The sequence below is a fragment of the Hyla sarda genome, chromosome 3 (assembly GCF_029499605.1).
Source record: "Hyla sarda isolate aHylSar1 chromosome 3, aHylSar1.hap1, whole genome shotgun sequence".
NCBI classification, from domain to species: Eukaryota; Metazoa; Chordata; class Amphibia; order Anura; family Hylidae; genus Hyla; species Hyla sarda.
Window position 1 is genome coordinate 440,231,802 of NC_079191.1, and position 21,394 is coordinate 440,253,195.

Below are 21,394 nucleotides of genomic sequence, written 5' to 3' on the forward strand. Positions count from 1 at the left end.
AATGTTTGTAAACCGTGATGTGATTTGTGGCAGTAATTTTCTGGTCGCTCTGATGTTCATGGTGAAGCTGGATTTCTGCTAATATATCATGTAGCAGTTACCACAATTGCTAAAATGACATTATTAAAGCACAATTTCAGCAAAACTCTGGGTCTGGCGAAAATAGGAAATAGATTTTGTTCAGTCCTATTACCAAGAGAAAATGAGAACCCGGGAGGAACACAAAGGATCAATCTGCTGTATGCAAGGATCTGACAGGACAAAATACATTCTCTTATATAGGGTAAAATATGTAAGTATATGTAAATGAGAGAAAAGATGGACCCTGTACATAAGAGCATAAACTCTACAGGAGAGAGGACCCTGTCCATAAGAGCTTAAACTCTACGGGAGAGAGGACCCTGCCCATAAGAGCTCACACTCTACAGGAGAGAGAGGACCCTGTCCATAAGAGCTTACACTCTACAGGAGAGAGGACCCTGTCCATAAGAGCTTACACTCTACAGGAGAGAGAGGACCCTGCCCATAAGAGCTTAAGCTCTACAGGAAAGAGGACCCTGTCCATAAGAGCTTACACTCTACAGAAGAGAAAGGACCCTGTCCATAAGAGCTTACACTCTACAGGAGAGAGAGAGGACCCTGCCCATAAGAGTTTACACTCTACAGGAGAGAGAGAGGACCCTGCCCATAAGAGTTTACACTCTACAGGAGAGAGAGGACCCTGTGCATAAGAGCTTACACTCTACAGGAGAGAGAGGACCCTGTACATAAGAGCTTACACTCTACAGGAGAGAGGACCCTACCCATAAGAGCTGACACTCTACAGGAGAGGACCCTGCCCATAAGAGCTTACACTCTACAGGAGAGAGGACCCTACCCATAAGAGCTGACACTCTACAGGAGAGAGGACCCTACCCATAAGAGCTGACACTCTACAGGAGAGGACCCTGCCCATAAGAGCTTAAACTCTACAGGAGAGAGGACCCTACCCATAAGAGCTTACACTCTACAGGAGAGAGGACCCTTTACATAAGAGCTTACACTCTACAGGAGAGAGGACCCTACCCATAAGAACTTTCACTCTACAGAAGAGAGAGGACCCTGTCCATAAGAGCTTGCACTCTACAGGAAAGAGAGGACCCTGAACATAAGAGCTTGCACTCTACAGGAGAGAGGACGCTGCCCATAAGAGCTTACGTATGATGGTGCAGTATTGTTTTGATGTATGATGGTGCAGTATTGTGTAGATGTATGATGGTGCAGTATTGTGTAGATGTATGATGGTGCAGTATTGTGTAGATGTATGATGGTGCAGTATTGTGTAGTTGTATAATGGTGCAGTATTGTTTTGATGTATGATGATGCAGTATTGTGGAGACGTATGATGGTGCAGTATTGTATAGATGTATGATGGTGCAGTATTGTGGAGATGTATGATGGTGCAGTATTGTGTAGATGTATGATGGTGCAGTATTGTGGAGATGTATGATGGTGCAGTATTGTTTTGATGTATGATGGTGCAGTATTGTGTAGATGTATGATGGTGCAGTATTGTGGAGATGTATGACGGTGCAGTATTGTGTAGATGTATGATGGTGCAGTATTGTGTAGACGTATGATGGTGCAGTATTGTGTAGACTTATGATGGTGCAGTATTGTGGAGATGTATGATGGTGCAGTATTGTGGAGATGTATGATGGTGCAGTATTGTTTTGATGTATGATGGTGCAGTATTGTGTAGATGTATGATGATGTAGTATTGTGTAGATGTATGATGGTGCAGATTTGTGTAGATATATGATGGTGCAGTATTGTGGAGACGTATGATGGTGCAGTATTGTGTAGATATATGATGGTGCAGTATTGTGGAGACGTATGATGGTGCAGTATTGTGTAGATATATGATGGTGCAGTAGTGTGGATACGTATGATGGTGCAGTATTGTGTAGATGTATGAGGGTGCAGTATTGTGTAGATGTATGATAGGGCAGTATTGTGTAGATGTATGATGGTGCAGTATTGTGTAGATGTATAATGGTGCAGTATTGTGTAGCTGTATGATGGTGCAGTATTGTGGAGATGTATGATGGTGCAGTATTGTGTAGATGTATGATGGTGCAGTATTGTGTAGTTGTATAATGGTGCAGTATTGTGTAGACGTATGATGGTGCAGTATTGTGTAGACGTATGATGGTGCAGTATTGTGTAGATGTATGAAGGTGCAGTATTGTGTAGATGTATGATGGTGCAGTATTGTATAGATGTATGATGGTGCAGTATTGTGTAGACGTATGATGGTGCAGTATTGTGTAGACGTATGATGGTGCAGTATTGTGTAGATGTATGAAGGTGCAGTATTGTGTAGATGTATGATGGTGCAGTATTGTGTAGATGTATGATGGTGCAGTATTGTGTAGATGTGTGATGGTGCAGTATTGTGTAGATGTGTGATGGTGCAGTATTGTGTAGATGTGTGATGGTGCAGTATTGTGTAGATGTGTGATGGTGCAGTATTGTGTAGATGTGTGATGGTGCAGTATTGTGTAGACGTATGATGGTGTAGTATTGTGTAGACGTATGATGGTGCAGTATTGTGTAGACGTATGATGGTGCAGTATTGTGGAGATGTATGATGGTGCAGTATTGTGTAGACGTATGATGGTGCAGTATTGTGTAGATGTGTGATGGTGCAGTATTGTGTAGATGTGTGATGGTGCAGTATTGTGTAGACGTATGATGGTGTAGTATTGTGTAGACGTATGATGGTGCAGTATTGTGTAGACGTATGATGGTGCAGTATTGTGGAGATGTATGATGGTGCAGTATTGTGGAGATGTATGATGGTGTAGTATTGTGTAGATGTATGATGGTGCAGTATTGTGTAGATGTATGATGGTGCAGTATTGTGTAGATGTATGATGGTGTAGTATTGTGTAGATGTATGATGGTGCAGTATTGTGTAGATGTATGATGGTGCAGTATTGTGTGGATGTATGATGGTGCAGTATTGTGTAGATGTATGATGGTGCAGTATTGTGTAGAAGTATGATGGTGCAGTATTGTGTAGATGTATGAAGGTGCAATATTGTGTAGATGTATGAAGGTGCAATATTGTGTAGATGTATGATGGTGCAGTATTGTGTAGATGTATGATGGTGCAGTATTGTGTAGATGTATGAAGGTGCAATATTGTGTAGATGTATGATGGTGCAGTATTGTGTAGATGTATGATGGTGCAGTATTGTGTAGATGTATGATGGTGTAGTATTGTGTAGACGTATGATGGTGTAGTATTGTGTAGACGTATGATGGTGCAGTATTGTGTAGATGTATGATGGTGTAGTATTGTGTAGATGTATGATGGTGCAGTATTGTGTAGATGTATGATGGTGCAGTATTGTGGAGATGTATGATGGTGCAGTATTGTGGAGATGTATGATGGTGTAGTATTGTGGAGATGTATGATGGTGTAGTATTGTGTAGATGTATGATGGTGCAGTATTGTGGAGATGTATGATGGTGCAGTATTGTGTGGATGTATGATGGTGCAGTATTTTGTAGATGTATGATGGTGCAGTATTTTGTAGATGTATGATGGTGCAGTATTGTGGAGATGTATGATGGTGCAGTATTGTGGAGATGTATGATGGTGCAGTATTGTGGAGATGTATGATGGTGCAGTATTGTGGAGATGTATGATGGTGTAGTATTGTGTAGATGTATGATGGTGCAGTATTGTGTAGATGTATGATGGTGCAGTATTGTGTAGATGTATGATGGTGCAGTATTGTGTAGATGTATGATGGTGCAGTATTGTGGAGATGTATGATGGTGCAGTATTGTGGAGATGTATGATGGTGCAGTATTGTGGAGAAATGGCTAATCCCCCAAATTACAAAAAGGTCCCCGTCCGTAATGTATATACAATGTATCCAGTGCATCAGTTGAGATGTTGGGGGAGATTTATCCAAGTTGTCCATAGCAACCAATCAGATTTCTCCTTTCATTTAAAAAAAAAAGGCCTCTGAGAAATGAAAGAAGCGATCTGATTGGTTGCTCTGGGTAGCTCAGCTACTTTTTCTCTGGACAGGTTTTGATAAATGTTCCCATTATATTTTTTGCAATCTTCCCACCCTCAGTATAATCACATGATCACACCCACCGCCGACCACTGTACTTACCTCATTGCCGAGGTGTCACCCTGTAATTCTGGCCTATCCACAGTCACCATCACATGACGTGACGGCCGGATCTTCGCGCCTTGGTCACATGATTACCAGCTGGCCTCGGCCGTGGGCATCGTTGTGTCCCCGCTTTAATTTTACATGAAAAGAAACACAAAAACCTTGTCATCGCGGTGAGATAAATATTGTATGCTACACGGCGGACGTCTCATTACACACGTACCGTGTCCTGTCTGTGTCACATAAATATTACATCTATTATCTGACATCAAACACTCGCCGCCATCCGCACGCTACTGATGTTTTCCTGAGCGCTGGGCCAGATTGGAGTTAATATGCAAACAAGTAAAATGGCAAAAAAAAATCTAAAACTATGTTGTTATGTATAAAGGAAATTACAGATCTTCCCATTCATAGTCATCAGTGAAGGGGTCGTCCTTAATAGACCACGTCTCGCGTACGGACGCCGCGCAGTGCAGTGCAGTGTACTTGTAGAGCACGGTACAGTTGTACTGGAGGTAATGGTTATGCTGGGTGGAGTAGTCCTCGGTATATGTCCCGTGGTGGGGTGGTGTAACTAATCCAGTGTTCCTCTGGGACCCAAAAACCATCTTTTTTTTGTCAATAAAGCTGCTCCAATAAGTGCAGGGATGAGACCTCTGGACTCTAGGATTCCATGGAACAACTGGGACCACTTTACCTAAACTTCCTGTGTGTATTACATTCTGTGCCTACGAGACCGAGACATGACATCACGGCCACGCCTCCTCATTACATCATGGCTTACCCCCTCCCATTCATGTCTATGGGAGGGGGCGTGACGCCCCCTCCCATAGACATGAATCGGAGGGGGTAAGCCATGACGACATGAGGAGGCGTGGCCGTGATGTCACGTCTCGGTCTCAGAGTCTGTTCCGAACGCTGGGGCAGCGGCGTACCCCATTAAAGGGGTACTCCGGTGGAAAACTTTTTTTTATTTTTTTATTAACTGGTGCCAGAAAGTTAAACAGATTTGTAAATGACTTCTATTCAAAAATATTAATCCTTCCAGTACTTTTTGGCTGCTGAATACTACAGAGGAAATGATTTTCTTTTTTGGAACACAGTGCTCTCTGCTGACATCACGACCACAGTGCTCTCTGCTGACATCTCTGTCCATTTTAGGAACTGTCCAGAGCAGCAAATATTTGCTATGGGGATTTTCTCCTACTCTGGACAGTTCTTAAAATGGACAGAGGTGTCAGCAGAGAGCACTGTGCTCGTGATGTCAGCAGAGAGCTCTGTGTTCCAAAAAGAAAATAATTTCCCCTGTAGTATTCAGCAGCTAATAAGTACTAGAAGGATTAAGATTTTTTTTTTAATAGAAGTAATTTACAAATCTGTTCAACTTTCTGGCACCAGTTGATTTAAAAAATAAAATAAAAAAGGACCCCTTTAATGAATTCTTGCCAGAAAGTTAAACAGATGTGTAAAAAGATAAAAAAGGAAAGACGGGCCAGTGCCCAGGTGGACACAGTTGGAGGAGGTGAGCTGTTACCCCACACACGTATAGAAGTCTATGGGAGGAAAAGTACCATAAAGAAATGCCAGAACCAGAGTCTGCGGCCACTGAGCCTACAAAGAAGCCTGCGGCCACTGAGCCTACAAGGGCCACTAAACAGTGAAAATTGCAACAAAAAAACTAACAAAAAACAGTCATCCATTCATGATCAGGAGCTGATCTGCAGGAGAGAATAAATTCCCCAGTAAGAACGGAGTGAATGATTTAAAGTTATTTAGAATAAATGCTCATCCCATCAATGTGATAAAAAAACAAAACAAGAACGACTCCGCGAAGCCGAGCCAAATACCGCTCATTTTCTGGCTGCGCGTACAGAATGTTTTCCCTGATATATTGTGCTGCTTATTAGTGGTTTAACTCCCATCTGGTGCATAACAGAGTCTTAATATCCTGGAATTATCAGCCCTACAAGTGCATGAAGCTACGTCTGTTCTGTTTGTACCAAATTTAGGTTCACATTCGGCATTGGGAGGGTGGTGGTGGTGGTGGTGGTGATGGTGGTGGTGGTGTTGGTGATGGTGGTGGTGGTGGTGATGGTGGTGGTGGTGGTGGTGGTGATGGTGGTGTTGGTGGTGGTGATGGTGGTGGTGATGGTGGTGGTGGTGGTGATGGTGGTGGTGGTGGTGGTGGTGGTGGGTTTAGTTTGGGGGGGGTTGTGTCCTTTTCGTGACAAATCGAATTTACTGTAAATTCGCTCATCGCTAGTTGTCATATACAAGAAAAGCAAAATTTTGCCGAATATCTGGCTCTGTTCATGGAATATGTGGAAATTTTTGATTTATGGATTTTTTGAAAGGCAAAAATCAATGGCAGGTGAACTGAATTGGAGAATTGGTTCCTGAATTCATCAAGACACATTGACCCATCGCTACTTATTGAGGATGACACATTGGCCGTCCACTGAGGCGGCCATGTCCACGTATAATTATCATTGTTAGGTGAAGCCATGACTTTTTGGGGGGTTTGTAGTAAAAAAAAAAAAAACAATCCACAGAATACAATGGGGGAAATTTATCAAAACCTGTGCAGAGGAAGAGTGGTGCAGTTGCCCATAGCAACCAATCAGATTGCTTCTTTCATTTTCCACAGGCCTCTAAAGAGGCCTGTGGAAAATGAAAGAAGCAATCTGATTGGTTGCTATGGGCAACTACACCACTCTTCCTCTGCACAGGTTTTGATAAATCTCCCCAAATCTCTTTCCTGTGGAAGCTGCAGAAGACAAAAAAAGACAACAGAGCGGAGCGGGGGGCAGGAATCCAATATATTAATCTGCTTCCTGAGAAGTACACAAGGATTATGTTTGGCGCGGACTTGTAAGTCAGGCCTCCTCCTCCGGCTGTGCGCTCCCGGTACATCATTACTTCTTTCATGGTTATGGCGCGGGGGAGGGGGGGGAGGGAGGGAGGGGAGGTCTGCAGACCGAAGCTTTCAGCTCTGTACCTCTTCAATATTGTTTTTTTTTATTTATTTTTAATTTTTTGCTTTTATGTTTCATCTTCCTGCGGATATTTCCACATCTCAAGATTTTTTCTGGAAATAAATAACAAGTTGTTTTATGCGCCCAATAAATCCGGAGATCAGATTTTATATCAAGCGAAGGAGAATGACAAAATAGATAATCAGGATGGTCTCCACGTCTCCTGCTGCAGATGTCTTCACTCTTACCGCAGTTTGTTAATGACTCCCAATCCAAACATAAAATATCATCATAGCTTGTTAAAGGGGTACTCCACCCCTAGACATCTTATCCATTATCCAAAGGGTAGGGGATAAGATGTCTGATCGCGGGGATCGCACCACTGGGGACCCCTGCGATCTCCTGTGTTCGTTTAGAGCGTTGGGTGCAGCGCCGGACGCTCGTGACGTCACGGCCATGCTCCCTCAATGCAAGTCTATGGGAGGGGGCGTGACGGCCGTCACGCCCCCTCCCATAGACTTGCATTGAGGGAGCATGGCCGTGACGTCACTAGCGGGGTGTGACTGTGACATCACAAGCCTCCGGTGCTGCCCCCGATGCTCTAAACGAACACAGGAGATGGCAGGGGTCCCCAGCAACAGGATCCCCGAATCACCAGTCATCCGGCACCGGATGTCTGGGGTGCCGCAGCCGAGATCATGGGGGTCCCCAGCGGCAGGACCCAAGCGATCAGACATCTTATTCCCTATCCTTTGGATAGGGCATAAGATGTCTAGGGGAAGAGTACCCCTTTAACCAAAGCCACAATCGGCTGCAACTCACATCACAACCACTGGGTGGTCACATATAGATATAGCAAAAACAAAAAAAACAAAAATGTAGCCAGCACCTATACCCAATACACGGATGCACGCTGCTGTGGCAAGTACAAAACATGTAAAAAAAAGAAAATGGCAGCAGCACACTTGGTCAACAAAATGGAGGCTCTTAGCGCACTTTTTGATCAAAACGTGTCCCCCCCACATCCACCACGGGGAGGTGGCCTCATATAGGATGGGACCCTAACACAAAAACTGAGCCTAACACTCATAACACTCACCTCTTCTGGGCATATAGCCTCTGACTGGGTGACATGTTGGATCCACTATCAATCCAAACCACCTCCTGGGAAATAGGGGAGGGGATGCCCGGCTACTGAGGGAGCCACTCCCCCCAATTTGCACAGCAAAAACAAAAAAACAAAAAAAATGTTTAGGTTGTGTATATCTTTTTTTACATATAGATATACACAACCTAAACACCTCCTGACAGAGTATCATACAATATCCTGACTGACAAAATAGAAGGACCAGGATGTCCATGATGTCGCCAGGTTCTGCTCTTCTCACCGCCTTGATCCACTGCCGCTGCGAGTCCATGATGTTCTATACTTCCTGTATCAAACACGTAAATGAATGGGAATGCCCACGTGGCCGATCCCTGTCTGAAGCGGACGACCCTTATGGCCAGTGATTAGCCATGGGGGCATTTCCTGTGTGTCGAGATGGAAACCTTGAATTGGAGACCAGGGCAGTCTATTGGTGCGTTCACACGAGCGGATTTTTTTGCTGGTTTTCCTCTGCATATTAGAAAGTGGGCGGGCTCTTCTCGGCTGTCGGCAGCAGATTTTCGGCGGTGGAATTTACGCTGCGGAAAATCCGCCGCAGTCCCTACTGACTTCAATGGGGCTTGTGGCGGATTTTCCGCAGTGGAAATTCCGCCGCGGAAAATCTGCTGTGGTCAGCCGAGAAGAGCCCGCCCACTTTCAAATATGCAGCGGAAAACCCGCAAAAAAATCTGCTCGGGTGAACGTACCCTAAGAATACAGTGGTTGAGAATAGGTGAGTAATGCTTTTGTTTTTTGTCTTTTTACTTTTTTTATTTTATTTGTTTTTTAATCTGACCCTAGCAGGTTTGATGCGCAGGATTTTCTACTGCAGATTTAAATGCAATTTGAGCACAGCATGAAATCCTGCACATCAAATCTGCGCAGAATACTGTACATGTGAATAGACCCTTAAAGTGGTATCCCATCAATATCACATCCCACCTATCTACCATAGATGGAGGAGCAGTGTGCATGCATAACTAGTCCTTCCAGCCGGAGACTCCGGACCCCAGTTCTCGAGATTTCCCAGTGTTCAGATCCCCAATATTCATACCCTCATCCCCCATCCTGAGTCCTTGTAGCTAGCACAGCCCCTTTAAAGGGGTACTCCGGTGGAAAACTTTTTTTTTTTTTTAAATCAACTGGTGCCAGAAAGTTAAACAGATTTGTAAATTACTTCTATTAAAAAAAAATCGTAATCCTTCCAGTACTTATTAGCTGCTGAACACTACAGAGGAAAAAATTTTCTTTTTGGAACAAAAAGCTGTCTGCTGACATCATGACCACAGTGCTCTCTGCTGACATCTATGTCCATTTTAGGAACTGTCCAGAGCAGCATATGTTTGCTATGGGGATTTTCTCCTAAAATAGACAGTTCCTAAAATGGACAGAGATGTTAGCAGAGAGCACTGTGGTCGTGATGTCAGCAGAGAGCTCTGTGTTCCAAAAAGAAAAGAATTTCCTTTGTAGTATTCAGCAGCTAATAAGTACTGGAAGGATTAAGATTGTTTTAATAGAAGTCATTTACAAATCTGTTTAACTTTGTGGCACCAGTTGATTTAAGAAAAAAAAAAATGTTTTCCACCGAAGTACCCCTTTAAAGGGAATGTTGTATCAAGAAAACATCTGTTAAGGGATATGAAGCTTATAAAGGGGAGTTATATGATCAGGACCCCCCTTACAGAGAGGAAAACTGTCCTCCTTATCTGGATAAAGGCCTTGTAATACCAGTGGCCAGTGGACTGGAAATGACCTTCCATTCCCAACTGCCATCAGGTTAAAGGGGCACTCTGGTGAAAAACATTATATTATTATTATTATTATTTTATTTTATTTTTTTTTTTATTTTTTATTTTTTTTTTTTAAATCAACTGGTGCCAGAAAGTTAAACAGATTTGTAAATTACTTCTATAAAAAAACTCTTAATCCTTCCAGTACTTATCATCTGCTGTATGCTCCACAGGAAGTTGTATAGTTTATTTTCTGTCTGACCACAGTGCTCTCTGCTGACACTTCTGTCTGTCTCAGGAACTGTGCAGAGCAGGAGAGGTTTGCTATGGGGATATTCTCCTGCTCTGGACAGTTCCTGACATGGACAGAGGTGTCAGCAGAGAGCACTGTGGTCAGACAGAAAGGAAATTGAAAAAGAAAAGTACTTGTGGAGCATACAGCAGCTTATAAATACTAGAAGGATTAAGATTTTTAAATAGAAGTAATTTACAAATCTGTTTAACGTTCTGGCACCAGTTAATAAAAAAAATTAAAAAATTTCACCGGAGTACCCTTTTAACCCTTATAGGGTATGTTCACACTGAGGAATTGGAGAGGAATTTCCACGAGTAATTCTGCTCGCTTTTTCCTCTCCAAATCATTCAGCAGTGAAAATCCCCATAGAATTGTGCAGAATTTCTGACGAGAACATGTTCTTTCTTTCAGGCGGAATCGGCGTCGTTCTCCATAGAGATCAATGTTATATTTTTTTTTTTAGTCAGAAGCATTTCCACACAGAATCCGGAATTTGCGCGGATTTTCCGCATGAAAAAAATAAATAAAAAAATACTTGATACTTCTCCTCTTCCACATAAAACCTTGATTTTCCGTGCGGAATTCCGTGAAATCGCTGGTAATTCTGAGCGGAAAAAAGCCTGTATTTTGGGGCGGAAATCACGCTGAAGATTTCCGCTCCAAAATACAGGCTTTTTTCCTGAAATCCTGAGTTCCGCCTGCGCCGACTGAATAAGTCGGCGCTAGGACCGCTCGGACACTGCAGTCTCCCATAGGCTGCAATGTGTTCCGCAAGGAATTCTGCCTGGAGAAAGAGCACCGCCTTTCTTCAGGCGGAAATTTCTAAGCGGATTTACTTAGCGGATTTTCCACTTCACAAATTCCGAAGTGTGAATTTGTGAACGGAAAACCATTCACTACACTGGACATTTTAGCAAGCGGAATTTCTGGCGGAAATTTTACGACTGAATTTCTGTCGGAAATTCCGTAGTCTGAACCTAGCTTAAGGGTTTGTCATGATAAGACAAATCCATTAAAGGGGTACTCCGGTGAAAACCTTTTTTCTTTTAAATCAACTGGCTCCGGAAAGTAAAACAGATTTGTAAATTACTTCTGTTAAAAAATCTTAATCCTTCCTGTACTTATTAGCTGCTGAATACTACAGAGGAAATTATTTTCTTTTTGGAATGACATCACGAGCACAGTGCTCTTTGCTGACGTTATTAGAATAAAAAGTCTGTTTTTTTGTTGTTGTCCGTAGTGGGATTTGAACCCAGCACTGCAAGTCATCAGTGCTAACCACTGAGCCACCATGCTGCCCTTAGCATACTTCTGCTATGCATGGTTGCTAAAATGGACAGAGATGTCAGCAGAGAGCACTGTGCTCGTGATGTCATCAGTGTTCCAAAAAGAAAGGAATTTCCTCTGTAGCATTCAGCAGCTAATAAGTACTGGAAGGATTAAGATTTTTTAATAGAAGTAATTTACAAATATGTTTAACTTTCTGCCACCAGTTGATTTAAAAGAAAAAAGGTTTTCACCGGAGTACCCCTTTAAGTTTGGGAGCGGTGTACATCCATCTCTGAGTCTCCTATGGGGTAGTTTATCAAGATAGCATAAGAAATCTACCCTTGTGTTTGAGGCATTAGGCCAGTGTTTCCCAACCAGGTTGCAAAACTACAACTCCCAGCATGCCCGGACAGCCGTTGGCTGTCCGGGCATGCTGGGAGTTGTAGTTTTGCAACCGCTGGAAGCACCCTGATTGGGAAACACCATATTAGGCAATATCATCCCACCCATGCGTCTACTATATAGGGCTATAAATTCGTAACGATGAATATTCGTATCTATATTTTTTTTCACATGCAAATTTTTATGCAAATTTTTGCATGGGGAAAAAAAAGTGAACGAACATAGCGAATATGCTAATTTCGCGAATTTAAGACGAATAATCGTCAATAAATTTGTGAAATATCGCGAATTCGAAAATGGCCCCTGTCGCTCATCACTATTACAGAGCCCAGAAAATGAAAGAGCGGCTTCTTACTTCCATTTATAGGCCTCATCTTAAAGGGGCACTCAGATCGTGAGGTAAACAAATCATATCACTGCTACACTTAGAATAGAGAGTTGCATTGCTTTCCCTTAATCACATCAACCCTGCCCTCCTTCAGCACTCCTGCCACTTCTCCACCCAGAGATGCTGCAAAAAAATGTAATTGATTAGAAGACTATCGCAATTAGTGAGGCTGTATACATCTGCTGTATTCATTCTCTGTTTGTTCCTCTTCCTGTCTCAGCATTGTTTCAGGAAAGAGGGAGGAGTAAGCGAGGTGCTGGGATAACACTACACTGACAATAAGGGGACTACACATCTTAATGTCAGGAGAGGGAGAGAAAGAGAGGAGCAAGGGAGCTGCTAAGACAACACCACGCTGACAATGAAAAGACTACACAACTTCCTAAGAGAGAGGGAGAAGTCGGGAACTGCTGAGGTGACACAACACTGACAATGAGGGGACAACACAACTTCCTAAGAGAGAGGGAGGAGCCAGGGAGATGCTGAGACAACACTACACTGACAATTAAAAGACTACACAACTTCCTGTCAGGGGTATTTAAAGCAAAAACATGCCAGTACTCTTAGTGATAACTCTATATTAGTATGTTATATATCTTGGGGTGATAGTTTTGTTTAAATACAATTTCCTAATCCCAGAATACCCCTTTAAAGGGGTACTCCGGTGGAAAACGTTTTTTTTTTTGTTTTGTTTTTTAAATCAACTGGTGCCAGAAAGTTAAACAGATTTGTAAATGATTCCTATATAAACATCTTAATCCTTCCATTACTTTTCAGCTGCTGTATGCTACACAGGAAGTTGTGTAGTTCTTTCCAGTCTGACCACAGTGCTCTCTGCTGAGACCTCTGTCCATGCCAGGAACTTTCCAGAGCAGGAGAGGTTTGCTATGGCGTTTTGTTCCTGCTCTGGGCAGTTCCTGGTATGGCCAGAGGTGTCAGCAGAGAGCACAAAGGAAATTCAAAAAGAAAATAGCTTCCTGTGGAGCATACAGCAGCTGATAACTACTGGAAGGATGAAGATTTTTAATAAAAATAATTGACAAATCTGCTTAACTTTCTGGCACCAGCTGATAAAAAATAATAATAATCCACCGGAGTACCCCTTTAAGGAGTGTTAACATCTTCTTGTCTGCAGTAAATCAATCTTTATTAAAGCTACAGGATATAGTAGAAAATACAGAGTAATGTAGGAATATGAGATGAGAACCTCCTTCTATGGAAGACGCCCTTGATTCCTCGTGATCTCCGTAATGTCAGATTTCACGCTAAATACGTGATATTTTATCCAATAAAACAAAAACTGAGAGTATTAGCGGAGGCCTTAAACACCACTGAAATGGAAAATCAATAGAAATCGCATTCTGTGTCTTGTATTTCATTTTCTCCCAGACTGCGGGGCTGGAATCTGTAATTCACCCCAGGAGGTTCCGTCGTGCGCCTCATCCCCAGGGGCCCCGCATGCTGTCCATTATGTAAAGTACGTGGCCTAGTGTTAGTAGGGTCGTCACCTGGCGGGCACAGCCAGTATTTTGGCTACCCTGCCGGTATATTTACCGGAATGTCTGCTCCATATACTATACCAGTGTTTCCCAACCAGAGCACCTCCAGCTGTTGCAAAACTACAACTCCCAGCATGCCCGGACAGCCGTTGGCTGTCCGGGCATGCTGGGATTTGTAGTTTTGCAGCAGCTGGAGGCACCCCTAGTTGGGAAACACTGACCTATACTATATACTACTATATAGTCCAACATGCTGGGAGTTGTAGTTTTGCAGCAGCTGGAGGCACCCCTAGTTGGGAAACACTGACCTATGCTATATACTACTATATAGTCCAACATGCTGGGAGTTGTAGTTTTGCAACAGCTGGAGGCACCTCTGGTTGGGAAACACTGACCTATACTATATACTACTATATAGTCCAACATGCTGGGAGTTGTAGTTTTGCAGCAGATGGAGGCACCTCTGGTTGGGAAACACTGACCTATACTATATACTACTATATAGTCCAACATGCTGGGAGTTGTAGTTTTGCAGCAGCTGGAGGCACCTCTGGTTGGGAAACACTGACCTATACTATATACTACTATATAGTCTAACATGCTGGGAGTTGTAGTTTTGCAACAGCTGGAGGCACCTCTGGTTGGCAAACACTGACCTATACTATATACTACTATATAGTCCAACATGCTGGGAGTTGTAGTTTTGCAACAGCTGGAGGCACCCCTAGTTGGGAAACACTGACCTATACTATACACTACTATATAGTCCAACATGCTGGGAGTTGTAGTTTTGCAACAGCTGGAGGCACCCCTAGTTGGGAAACACTGACCTATACTATATACTACTATATAGTCCAACATGCTGGGAGTTGTAGTTTTGCAACAGCTGGAGGCACCCCTGGTTGGGAAACACTGACCTATACTTTATACTACTATATGGTCCAACATGCTGGGAGTTGTAGTTTTGCAACAGCTGGAGGCACCTCTGGTTGGGAAACACTGACCTATACTATATACTTCTATATAGTCCAACATGCTGGGAGTTGTAGTTTTGCAGCAGCTGGAGGCACCCCTAGTTGGGAAACACTGACCTATGCTATATACTACTATATAGTCCAACATGCTGGGAGTTGTAGTTTTGCAACAGCTGGAGGCACCTCTGGTTAGGAAACACTGACCTATACTATATACTACTATATAGTCCAACATGCTGGGAGTTGTAGTTTTGCAGCAGATGGAGGCACCCCTGGTTGGGAAACACTGACCTATACTATATACTACTTTATAGTCCAACATGCTGGGAGTTGTAGTTTTGCAGCAGCTGGAGGCACCTCTGGCTGGGAAACACTGACCTATACTATATACTACTAATGTATATAGTCTAACATGCTGGGAGTTGTAGTTTTGCAACAGCTGGAGGCACCTCTGGTTTGCAAACACTGACCTATACTATGTACAAACAAGAAAGTTGCAACAGCACTCTAGGTCAAAAAATGGAGGCTCTCAGCGCACTTTTTGATCAAAATGTGTCCCCCCATCCACCACGCGGAGGTGGCCTCATATCGAATGGGACCCTAACATGATAACTCACCTCTGCTGTGCATATAGCCTCTGACTGTGTGACATGTTGGATCAGCCATTGACTAAACCACCTCCAGTCTGAGAGGGGTGGGGTGCACGGCTAAAGACTGGAGGTGGTTTAGTCAATGGCTGATCCAACATGTCACACAGTCAGAGGCTATATGCACAGCAGAGGTGAGTTATCATGTTAGGGTCCCATTCGATATGAGGCCACCTCCGCGTGGTGGATGGGGGGACACATTTTGATCAAAAAGTGCGCTGAGAGCCTCCATTTTTTGACCTAGAGTGCTGTTGCAACTTTCTTGTTTGTACATTTTGTATTTGCCACAGCAGCAGGCACCTGTGTATTAGGTTGTTGTGCTGGCTATTTTTCCTTTTGTTTTTACTGACCTATACTATATACTACTATATAGTCCAACATGCTGGGAGTTGTAGTTTTGCAGCAGCTGGAGGCACCCCTGGTTGGGAAACACTGACATATACTATATACTACTATATAGTCCAACATGCTGGGAGTTGTAGTTTTGCAACAGCTGGAGGCACCTCTGGTTGGGAAACACTGACCTATACTATATACTACTATATAGTCCAACATGCTGGGAGTTGTAGTTTTGCAACAGCTGGAGGCACCCCTGGTTGGGAAACATTGACCTATACTATATGCTACTATATAGTCCAACATGCTGGGAGTTGTAGTTTTGCAACAGCTGGAGGCACCCCTGGTTGGGAAACACTGACCTATACTATATACTACTATATAGTCCAACATGCTGGGAGTTGTAGTTTTGCAACAGCTGGAGGCACCCCTGGTTGGGAAACATTGACCTATACTATATGCTACTATATAGTCCAACATGCTGGGAGTTGTAGTTTTGCAACAGCTGGAGGCACCCCTGGTTGGGAAACACTGACCTATACTATATACTACTATATAGTCCAACATGCTGGGAGTTGTAGTTTTGCAGCAGCTGGAGGCACCCTTGGTTGGGAAACACTGACCTATACTATATACTACTATATAGTCCAACATGCTGGGAGTTGTAGTTTTGCAACAGCTGGAGGCACCCCTGGTTGGGAAACATTGACCTATACTATATGCTACTATATAGTCCAACATGCTGGGAGTTGTAGTTTTGCAACAGCTGGAGGCACCTCTGGTTGGGAAACACTGACCTATACTATATATATATATATATATATATATATATATATATATATATATATTTTATTTATTTTTTTAAGAGCCGAGGCGCGTGCTCTCTATCACCCAAAGTGCAAGAAAAAGTGCAAACGAGTTACACTAAAAATAACGTGCACAAAGGATGGGGTCTATCGCAAGCCCTTCTCCATCAGGAGAGAGGCCCCCGACAAACCTACCCTCCACCTCAGGGCCAAAGGGCACCTGCAAGGATCCAGGTTCGATGCGCCTTTTTGCCGAAGCTACTAAGGGGCCGAAAATGCTCCTGGCTTCATCTAGGCGTTAACCAAGGTATCAGCCGAGGAGCCGTGTACTGATGGCAGCTTGACCGAAGCCAAGATGCCCAGGGGTTACAGGGAGGTGAGGACCCAAATGGCCACACACACCTCCCCTAGACCGCCAGGAGGGACACCCAGAAGGGCTACCAAACCCTGACAATCCTGTGTAGAAAGAAAAACACGAAACGTGGCACAGTGACATACAAAAATAATGAATAAGTGGACGAGTGCAGATATACTGCCCGATCAATCGGCCGGATCTATAAAAATGTCTCTGATCCTAGCCAGAAGGCCGGGATACTAAGGGTGAGTGCCAAAGGTGAAGCGTAATGGGGCAGTGCGTTCTTTTTTTTTTTTTTTTTTTTTTTTATTTTAAAGCCGAGGAACGTGCTCTCGAATCACCCAAAGTGCAAGAAAAAGTGCAAACGTGTTACACTAAAAAAACGTGCACAAAGGATGCGGTCTATCGCAAGCCCTTCTCCGATAGGAGAGAGGCCCCCCAACAAACCTTACCCTACACCTCCGGGCCGAAAGGTACCTGCGAGGTTCCAGGTTCGATGTCCCTTTTCGCCGAAGCTACTAGGGGACCACAAATGCTCCGGCATCCCCCTTGGCATTAGCCAAGGTATCTGCCCGCAGAGCCGATAACGGTAGGTACCCTGCCAAAGCAGGAGTACCCGGGGTGTTTGCAGGGAGGTGCGGAACCTAATGGCCACACACACCTCCCCTAGACCGCCAGGAGGGACACCCAGAAGGGCTACCGAACCCTGACCAATCCTGTGGACAGAACACGCAAAAAGTGACACAGTGAGACAAATAGAAACAAATAAGTGAATGTGCGCAGATATACTGCCCGGACATCCGGCCGGATCTATAAAAATGTCTCTGATCCTAACCAGAAGGCCAGGAATCAAGAGGTGAGTGCCACAAGGTGCAGAGATCATGGTGCCCGTGCTTCCACTCAGTGAGTCTATCCTCCCAGTGAGTTTCAGCACCTCGGGGTCACCACTCCCCGAGGCACTGAAGTACCTCAGCTCTAGACCCTCTCAGCCTCATGGCGAGACCCAGAGGTAACAGGTCACATCGGGGCAGCAGTCCAGCTGATTCCTCAGAACCAGCCCCGGAACGCCCCGGAACACCTGCTTCCTACCATGCAGCACCCATCCCCACCAGCATGAAAACTGATGAGAACAGATACTACACTTGATCTTAGCCAAAAGGCCGAGAAGTGACCTATACTATTTACTACTATATAGTCCAACATGCTGGGAGTTGTAGTTTTCGTCTGTGGTAGCTGCTGAGCCACAGGCTGTATCAGGGCATTCTGGGAGTTGTAGTTAGTAACTAACTGCAACTCCCAAGTTTCATAAAAAGAAAGCGATCAAAAAGTCACATGAAAACAAGAATGATTCTGTTAAAAACTAAAAATCGGGCGCAAAAAATGACCCTCATACATCCCCATATAAGGAGGAATAAAAAAATTATAGGGGTCAGAATAGGACAACATTTCCATCACATATGTGTATCCTGTGATGTCACGCATATATAATTAATTATGCAAATTAGCATGGCTGGGTATTTATTCATTTATTTATTTATTTTTTGCAAGAAAGGTGGCAACCCTAACTCTTAGTGAGGATTTAGGTCACATTCAGTGGAAATCAGATAAAACCTCAAAATATATGCTAACCCTGAAAATTAACATACGGAGATGGTACTAAGGGACGTGCGGCCAGTATGTGACCACTGTAGTAGAATCTAGTATAAAGCGTGGTGGAGATTGGGGGGGTTCTACTTTCCCTTTTTAAAACATGTAAACACTCCCTTGCATAAATATTCACCCCCTTTGATATTTATTTTCGATTTTGCTACTGTTACAAACTGAAATTCGAATAGACTTAAAGGGGTACTCCGGTGGAAAACAATGTTCTTTCTTCTTCTTTTTTTTTTTTTTTAAATCAACTGGTGGCAGAAGGTTAAACAGATTTATAAATTACTTCTATTTAAAAATCTTCATCCTTCCAGTACTTATCAGCTGCTGTATGCTCGACAGGAAGTTGTGTAGATGTCTGACCCCAGTGCTCTCTGCTGACACCTCTGTCCATGTCAGGAACTGTCCAGAGTACAAGCAAATCCCGAAAGCAACCCTCTCCTGCTCTGGACAGTTCCTAATACGGACAGAGGTGTCAGCAGAGAGCACTGTGGTCAGACTGGAAAAAAACCACACTTTGTACTGAAAGGATTAAGATTTTTTAATAGACGTCATTCACAAATCTGTTTAACTTTCTGGCACCAGTTGATTTTTTTAAAATGTTGTTTTCCAACGGAGTACCCCTTTATAGGGGTACTCCGCTGCTAGACTTCTTATCCCCTATCCAAAGGAAATTTTTAAAATTTTAAAATTCCTGCTGCTGGGGTCCCCCACGATCTCCTGCAGCACCTGGCATTGTAAATAAATGTGGGGTTCCTGCAGCTGTGGTTGTGATGTCACGGCCATGCCCCGTAATGTAACGTCATGCCCCCCTCCATTCATGTCTATGGGAGGGGCGTGGCCGTGATGTCATGATCACGGCCTCCGGCTTTGAGCGCTCTGTGTACTCTGGTGGAAAACTTTTTTTTTTAAATCAACTGGTGCCAGAAAGTTAAACAGATTTGTAAATTACTTCTATAAAAAAATCTTAATCCTTCCAGTACTTATTAGCTGCTAAATACTACAGAGGAAATTCTTATCTTTTTGGAACACAGTGCTCTCTGCTGACATCTCTGTCCATTTTAGGAACTGTCCAGAGCAGCATATGTTTGCTATGGGGATTTTCTTCTACTCTGGACAGTTGTCCATAGAAACCAATCAGATGACTTCTTTCATTTTTAAAGAGGCCTGTGAAAAATGAAAGAAGCGATCTGGTTGGTTGCTATGGACAACTGCACCGCTCTACACAGGTTTTGATAAATCTCCCCCATTGTCTCTCTTAAAGATGAACTTCTGCCCCAGTGTTGCCTTCTGTAGACTGCATCAGATTTTCTTCAAGGATTGTCCTGTATTTGGCTCCATCCATCTTCCCATCAGTTCTGACCATGTTCCCTCTTCCTGATGAAGAGAAGCCTCCCCACAGCCTGATGCCCCCACCTCCATGTGTCACTGTGTGATGGTGTGCTCAGGGTGATGGGCAGTGTATGGTGGGGTGGTGTGCTCAGGGTAATGGGCAGTGTTGGGTGGGATGGTGCGCTCAGGGTGATGGGCAGTGTTGGGTTATGATGGTGTGCTCAGGGTGATGGGCAGTGTTGGGTGGGGTGGTGTGCTCAGGGTGATGGGCAGTGTTGGGTTATGATGGTGTGCTCAGGGTGATGGGCAGTGTTGGGTTATGATGGTGTGCTCAGGGTGATGGGCAGTGTTAGGTTATGATGGTGTGCTCAGGGTGATGGGCAGTGTTGGGTTATGATGGTGTGCTCAGAGTGATGGACAGTGTTGGGTTATGATGGTGTGCTCAGGGTGATGGACAGTGTTGGGTTATGATGGTGTGCTCAGGGTGATGGGTAGTGTTGGGTGGGGTGGTGTGCTCAGGGTAATGGGCAGTGTTGGGTGGGATGGTGCGCTCAGGGTCATGGGCAGTGTTGGGTTATGATGGTGTGCTCAGGGTGATGGGCAGTGTTGGGTTATGATGGTGTGCTCAGGGTGATGGGCAGTGTTGGATTATGATGATGTGCTCAGGGTGATGGGCAGTGTTGGGTTATGATGGTGTGCTCAGGGTGATGGGTAGGGTTGGGTTATGATGATGTGCTCAGGGTGATGGGCAGTGTTGGGTTATGATGGTGTGCTCAGGGTGATTGACAGTGTTGGGTTATGATGGTGTGCTCAGGGTGATGGGCAGTGTTGGGTTATGATGGTGTGCTCAGGGTGATGGGCAGTGTTGGATTATGATGGTGAGCTCAGGGTGATGGGCAGTGTTGGGTTATGATGGTGTGCTCAGGGTGATGGGTAGGGTTGGGTTATGATGGTGTGCTCAGGTTGATGGGTAGGGTTGGGTTATGATGGTGTGCTCAGGGTGATGGGCAGTGTTGGGTTATGATGGTGAGCTCAGGGTGATGGGTAGGGTTGGGTTATGATGGTGTGCTCAGGTTGATGGGTAGGGTTGGGTTATGATGGTGTGCTCAGGGTGATGGGCAGTGTTGGGTTATGATGGTGTGCTCAGGGTGATGGGCAGTGTTGGGTTATGATGGTGTGCTCAGGGTGATGAACAGTGTTGGGTTTTGATGGTGTGCTCAGGGTGATGGGCAGTGTTGGGTTATGATGGTGTGCTCAGGGTGATGGGCAGTGTTGGGTTATAATGGTGTGTGCTCAGGGTGATGGGCAATGTTGAGTTATGATGGTGTGCTCAGGGTGATGGGCAGTGTTGGGTTATAATGGTGTGTGCTCAGGGTGATGGGCAGTGTTGGGTTATGATGGT

General features: G+C 44.2%; 1 protein-coding gene and 1 pseudogene across 5 annotated transcripts in view; one reads left to right on the forward strand and one right to left on the reverse strand.

Moving 5' to 3' along the window:
* The window catches only part of LRFN2 (leucine rich repeat and fibronectin type III domain containing 2), a 582,573-nt gene that overhangs the window by 139,719 nt on the left and 421,460 nt on the right, over positions 1 to 21,394 (forward strand). The gene's annotated exons all lie outside the window — the stretch shown is intronic.
* LOC130363220 (U2 spliceosomal RNA) lies at positions 18,084 to 18,182 on the reverse strand (annotated as a pseudogene).